The sequence below is a fragment of the Teleopsis dalmanni genome, chromosome 1 (assembly GCF_002237135.1).
Source record: "Teleopsis dalmanni isolate 2A chromosome 1, ASM223713v2, whole genome shotgun sequence".
Taxonomy (NCBI): domain Eukaryota; kingdom Metazoa; phylum Arthropoda; class Insecta; order Diptera; family Diopsidae; genus Teleopsis; species Teleopsis dalmanni.
The window spans coordinates 126,081,107-126,087,788 of NC_051846.1; the positions used below are offsets into that span (position 1 = coordinate 126,081,107).

Below are 6,682 nucleotides of genomic sequence, written 5' to 3' on the forward strand. Positions count from 1 at the left end.
GGATGTAAAGTTGTTTTTGTAGGCATTTTAGCTGCTGCGGCACAATTTGAACAACTTTTCACCATTGCTTCAATATCGTAATCGATATTTGATCAATAAACGTAGTTCCGCGCGATGGCTTTATTACGACCTATGCCTTGATGACCTCGGTGAATTTCTTTAAGAATGTGCTTTCGGAAAATTTGAGGTATAATAATGCGTTGTCCGAACATTAAACATCCGTCAACTATACATATGTCGTTTTTTTCGGTTAAAGTAAGCTTTTAACTCACTGTTGTTGCATTTTGATGGCCATCCTTCAGTTACATATTCGAGAATTTTAGCTAAAACCTTGTCCTTAGCTGTTTCGTAAGTAATCATTTTGCTGGTAAGCGGCAGCTTATCAAGTGAGTTATGTAAAATTTGTTTACTTTCAATTTCAAACTCTACAAAACTATTAGTTGAAATAAACTTTAATTCGAAGTCGTGTGCAATCAGTTTAATTGCCCAACGTTGAAGTCTATTTGCTTGATGCACCTTAATTCCAGTTTTATCACCAAATATAGCTAGAAGAGGATTATGATCTGTTTGAAGTTTGAATCTTCTCCCAAAAACCATTCTGTGAAATTTCGTAACCGCGAAAATAAGCGCAAGAGCTTCTTTTTCTATTTGGCTATATTGTTTTTCTGTGGGCGTTAGTGATCTGGACGCATAACATATTACTTTCATTGAACCGTCGTCAGCTTCATGAAAAATGCAAGCTCCGAGCCCATAGTTAGATGCATCTGCAGCGACTACTATGTTTTTCAGTGGATCGTAATGCGTTAATAATAACTCTGATGACAAAATTTGCTTGAATCCATCCAAACAGCGTTGATGAAGTTCCGTCCATTGCCACTGCTTGTTGTTTTGAAGTAGTTTGTCTAATGGTCCTCGGTATTTGCGCATGTGATTTATGAATTTTCCATAAAAATTGATAGCACCTAAGAGTGATCTAAGTTCGGATTGATTGGTTGGCGCAGGCATTGTCTTGATTGCTTCAATGTTTTTTGGATCTGGGCGAATGCCGTCTTTACTGACAATATATCCCAAGTAAGCAATTTCAGGAACTAAAAAATTGCATTTTGCGAACTTGAGTTTAAACCCGTATTGATAGATACGTTGTAGAACTTCATGTAAGTTGTTGTCATGCTCTTGTTGGTTTCTACCTGAGACAAAGATATCGTCAATGTAAGCAGCTGCGCAATGTAAGCTCGCAAGCATTTTATCCATAATTTGTTGGAAAATTGCCGGAAAAGTTTTGACGCCAAAAACCATACGCTTGTATTTGAATAAACCTAGATGCGTGTTTATTGTGAGAAGTTCTTGCGATTTGCTATCAACTTCGATTTGGAGAAAAGCGTCCGAAACGTCTATATGACTAAATACTGTTGCATTTTTGCAAAAATATCCTCTGGAAGCGGTAGTGGATACTTGTAAGATTCAAGCGCGTCGTTAAAACCAGTTGAGAAATCAGCGCAAATACGAATGCTGCCATTTGGCTTTTTGATAACTACGATTGGTGCGGCCCAGTCAGAGTAATTGATGGGTACAATAAAATCGAGATCTTGAAGTCGCTTAATTTCTTCTTCAACCAAATGTTGAACTGCGTATGCTACCGGGCGCTTAGGTCGAAAAACAGGTTGACAGTTTGGTTTAATAATTAAATGTGCCTTAGTTTTATTACAAAGACCCATAGCATTATCGACAAGTTCTGGAAATAATTTTTCCGGAAGAAATTTGCAATTTGACGACTTTATTGAAACATTACTTGCCTGTTTTGTTGTTGAAATTTGGCTGCAAATAGCATTAAGCGTCATATCGGTAAGTTGAAACGCAGTTATCCAGTCCAATCCGAATACGTTCAAATCGATCGTTGTAACGAAGCACGTAAGTGTTCTAATTGTGTCTTTTAACTGCACATCACATGTAAATTTTGCGTACAATGGTAAGTTTCCAGTTGCACTTTTAGCAGATTCTGGTTGTACTTCCATTGTATTTAAAATATTTAATTTGTCGAAATTAAATTTTGAAATGATAGTTATGTCCGATGCAGTATCAAATTGCAATTTGATTCGCACATTGTTGATTTTAACGTGGACATATTATATGTGTATAATTTCAATATTTATTTATACAAAAAACTCCTAGTTATTATTATTTCACAAGTTCAAAATAACTGACAAAATTAAAATGTTAATTCTTCTTTATATGTCATCTGTCATCCTTGGCAGAGTTGCCAGCACCTCCCCTTTTGAGATTAAATCTCCAATGTGCGGTGATTCTAGGGTCTATAACGGTCAATAGGATGTCTAGTACGCCTTTGTCGGGTATACGGAACAACTGCTTCATTGTGCTTCTCAGTTTGAGGGATTGCAATCTCGGTTACTTCGTTGAAAGATTGATCTGGAGTCGAAACCATGTTTTTGTTAGTTATTTCGACCACATCTTTAGGTGTTGTTTCGTAGAGGCCAAATGCATCAACTAAACACTTTTCGTTGGCGATATCTTCGGAAGTACATATTTCTAAACTCATTTTCTTGATCTTTTCGGTCACGAATTTGGTTGGCATGTGCACGAATAAGTTTGCCATTTTGTAAGCGAACATTATAAAAGACGTTACCTATGCGTTCGATTATTTTTCCTTTTGTCCATTCAAAGTGTTTGTTTTTATATATATTGACATAAACGAGCTTTTGTTTTTCGTAAAACTTTGGCTTTACACCGTGGCTTTTGTCAAACTGCGCTTTCATTTTGAGTTGTGTATCGCACTTGTTTTTAAACTTGGCATTTGGGTATGGTAAAGACACCAGCGTTGGTTTAATTAAGTCAAGTTTCATACGGATATTTCTTTTCAGTAAAACTTCAGCTGGCGATTTACTGTCCTCATTTTGCTTATTCGGAGTTGATCGGTAAACTTGTAGAAATGTTTGAAGATTTTTAGCAGTCACCCTCTTCCCATTTAACTTTTTGAGTGCTCGCTTTAAAGTATCCACAAACCTTTCGGCTTGTCCATTTGACATGAGATAGTACGGACTGCTTCGTATATGACTAATGCCGTTTTTCGCTAAAAACTGTTGAAATTGGTGACTCACAAATTGAGTACCATTGTCTGAAACTATTGTCTTCGGTAACCCAAATCTAGCAAAAATTTCTTTCAAGCTGGAAATTGTTTGAGTATCTGTTATAGATTTTGTTTGTATAATTTCTGGTCATTTTGAGAACGCATCGATTACGACCAAATAGTAGTATGAATCTATCGGTAATGCATAATCAATATGGAGCCGTTCCCAAGAATCAGAAGGTTTTGGCCAAGGATGTAAAGTTGTTTTTGTAGGCATTTTAGCTGCTGCGGCACAATTTGAACAACTTTTCACCATTGCTTCAATATCGTAATCGATATTTGATCAATAAACGTAGTTCCGCGCGATGGCTTTATTACGACCTATGCCTTGATGACCTCGGTGAATTTCTTTAAGAATGTGCTTTCGGAAAATTTGAGGTATAATAATGCGTTGTCCGAACATTAAACATCCGTCAACTATACATATGTCGTTTTTTTCGGTTAAAGTAAGCTTTTAACTCACTGTTGTTGCATTTTGATGGCCATCCTTCAGTTACATATTCGAGAATTTTAGCTAAAACCTTGTCCTTAGCTGTTTCGTAAGTAATCATTTTGCTGGTAAGCGGCAGCTTATCAAGTGAGTTATGTAAAATTTGTTTACTTTCAATTTCAAACTCTACAAAACTATTAGTTGAAATAAACTTTAATTCGAAGTCGTGTGCAATCAGTTTAATTGCCCAACGTTGAAGTCTATTTGCTTGATGCACCTTAATTCCAGTTTTATCACCAAATATAGCTAGAAGAGGATTATGATCTGTTTGAAGTTTGAATCTTCTCCCAAAAACCATTCTGTGAAATTTCGTAACCGCGAAAATAAGCGCAAGAGCTTCTTTTTCTATTTGGCTATATTGTTTTTCTGTGGGCGTTAGTGATCTGGACGCATAACATATTACTTTCATTGAACCGTCGTCAGCTTCATGAAAAATGCAAGCTCCGAGCCCATAGTTAGATGCATCTGCAGCGACTACTATGTTTTTCAGTGGATCGTAATGCGCTAATAATAACTCTGATGACAAAATTTGCTTGAATCCATCCAAACAGCGTTGATGAAGTTCCGTCCATTGCCACTGCTTGTTGTTTTGAAGTAGTTTGTCTAATGGTCCTCGGTATTTGCGCATGTGATTTATGAATTTTCCATAAAAATTGATAGCACCTAAGAGTGATCTAAGTTCGGATTGATTGGTTGGCGCAGGCATTGTCTTGATTGCTTCAATGTTTTTTGGATCTGGGCGAATGCCGTCTTTACTGACAATATATCCCAAGTAAGCAATTTCAGGAACTGAAAAATTGCATTTTGCGAACTTGAGTTTAAACCCGTATTGATAGATACGTTGTAGAACTTTATGTAAGTTGTTGTCATGCTCTTGTTGGTTTCTACCTGAGACAAAGATATCGTCAATGTAAGCAGCTGCGCAATGTAAGCTCGCAAGCATTTTATCCATAATTTGTTGGAAAATTGCCGGAAAAGTTTTGACGCCAAAAACCATACGCTTGTATTTGAATAAACCTAGATGCGTGTTTATTGTGAGAAGTTCTTGCGATTTGCTATCAACTTCGATTTGGAGAAAAGCGTCCGAAACGTCTATATGACTAAATACTGTTGCATTTTTGCAAAAATATCCTCTGGAAGCGGTAGTGGATACTTGTAAGATTCAAGCGCGTCGTTAAAACCAGTTGAGAAATCAGCGCAAATACGAATGCTGCCATTTGGCTTTTTGATAACTACGATTGGTGCGGCCCAGTCAGAGTAATTGATGGGTACAATAAAATCGAGATCTTGAAGTCGCTTAATTTCTTCTTCAACCAAATGTTGAACTGCGTATGCTACCGGGCGCTTAGGTCGAAAAACAGGTTGACAGTTTGGTTTAATAATTAAATGTGCCTTAGTTTTATTACAAAGACCCATAGCATTATCGACAAGTTCTGGAAATAATTTTTCCGGAAGAAATTTGCAATTTGACGACTTTATTGAAACATTACTTGCCTGTTTTGTTGTTGAAATTTGGCTGCAAATAGCATTAAGCGTCATATCGGTAAGTTGAAACGCAGTTATCCAGTCCAATCCGAATACGTTCAAATCGATCGTTGTAACGAAGCACGTAAGTGTTCTAATTGTGTCTTTTAACTGCACATCACATGTAAATTTTGCGTACAATGGTAAGTTTCCAGTTGCACTTTTAGCAGATTCTGGTTGTACTTCCATTGTATTTAAAATATTTAATTTGTCGAAATTAAATTTTGAAATGATAGTTATGTCCGATGCAGTATCAAATTGCAATTTGATTCGCACATTGTTGATTTTAACGTGGACATATTATATGTGTATAATTTCAATATTTATTTATACAAAAAACTCCTAGTTATTATTATTTCACAAGTTCAAAATAACTGACAAAATTAAAATGTTAATTCTTCTTTATATGTCATCTGTCATCCTTGGCAGAGTTGCCAACACAAAGCATTGATCATATAATTAACGCATGATCTTAAATTTCCCAAACTTTCCTGCTATTTAGCAGAAAAAGCAAATATATTAAAGGTAATTTAAATCATTAGCCCAATTAGTCATTGGAATTTGCCAATGCTAAAAACGCCCAATAAGCAAAAATGCAGGAGTCGGAATTATTAAACTACTCAACTTTACCTACACTTCTGTTTGCGGAGTTCAAAGGTTAAACTCAATAATTTCCTTAATAATTTGCTTCCGCGTTTTATGCAGAAAATCGCATTTAAAATAAGTTGCATCATATTAACTGTTGAAAACATATAATCATTATTGAATAGTAGGCTATCCTTATTTGATTAATCATATTTAACATATGTAAAAATTTAGAAATTAATTCATCTTTTGACTTCCGATAAGATATATAAGAATAAAGTTAAGTTGGTTAAAACACAAATTAACAGTTGGCGACGAGAAAATGGACGCTTAGGCACTCGCGACATTTTTAAAAGAATTTTCATTAGCAAATCAAGAATTTTTTGAAAAAATATTAAATAAAAATGAAGAAGTATTGAAAAGCGTGATTAATGAGAAAAAATCTGCTAATTCAACTTCAACCTTTCGACGCTTTGAGAAAAATGTGGAAAAGTGGTCGGTGTATATTCAGCAGATGCATAAGCATTTTGTGTATATTGAAAATAAGTCTTTTGGTGAACTCCTAGTAAAATTGCATAATCATTTTGCGGAAAAACAGCATATAGTAGAAGCACGTTTTAAATTTAAGTCAATACGAATGAAAGCAAATCAGTCATATGCTGAGTGGGTGGCAGAACTGCGTGGTGCAGCTAAAGATTGCATGTTCCTATGTACGAGTACGACTTGCCGTCAATCGTTTATAGATAACTGTATACGAGATATGATTGTGATACACACACAACATGATAAAGTCCGTAGTGCCGCGTTGCAGAAAACAAACCTATCGCTAGAGGAAGTACTACAGATAGTAGCAGTATATGAAGCAACGGTTAAAACTTGTGAGGAAATTAAAGGTAAAATCAGTCAGACAGTTAACGAAGTTAATCACAGTTCAAACAAGA

The 6,682-nt window shown here is 35.6% G+C and overlaps 2 pseudogenes; both read right to left on the reverse strand.

The window, feature by feature from the left end:
- Positions 1-222: 222 nt before the first annotated feature.
- On the reverse strand, positions 223-2,113 carry LOC119665974 (annotated as a pseudogene).
- Positions 2,114-2,858: 745 nt separating this feature from the next.
- Positions 2,859-5,446, reverse strand: LOC119668461 (annotated as a pseudogene).
- Between the last annotated feature and the right edge of the window lie 1,236 nt (positions 5,447-6,682).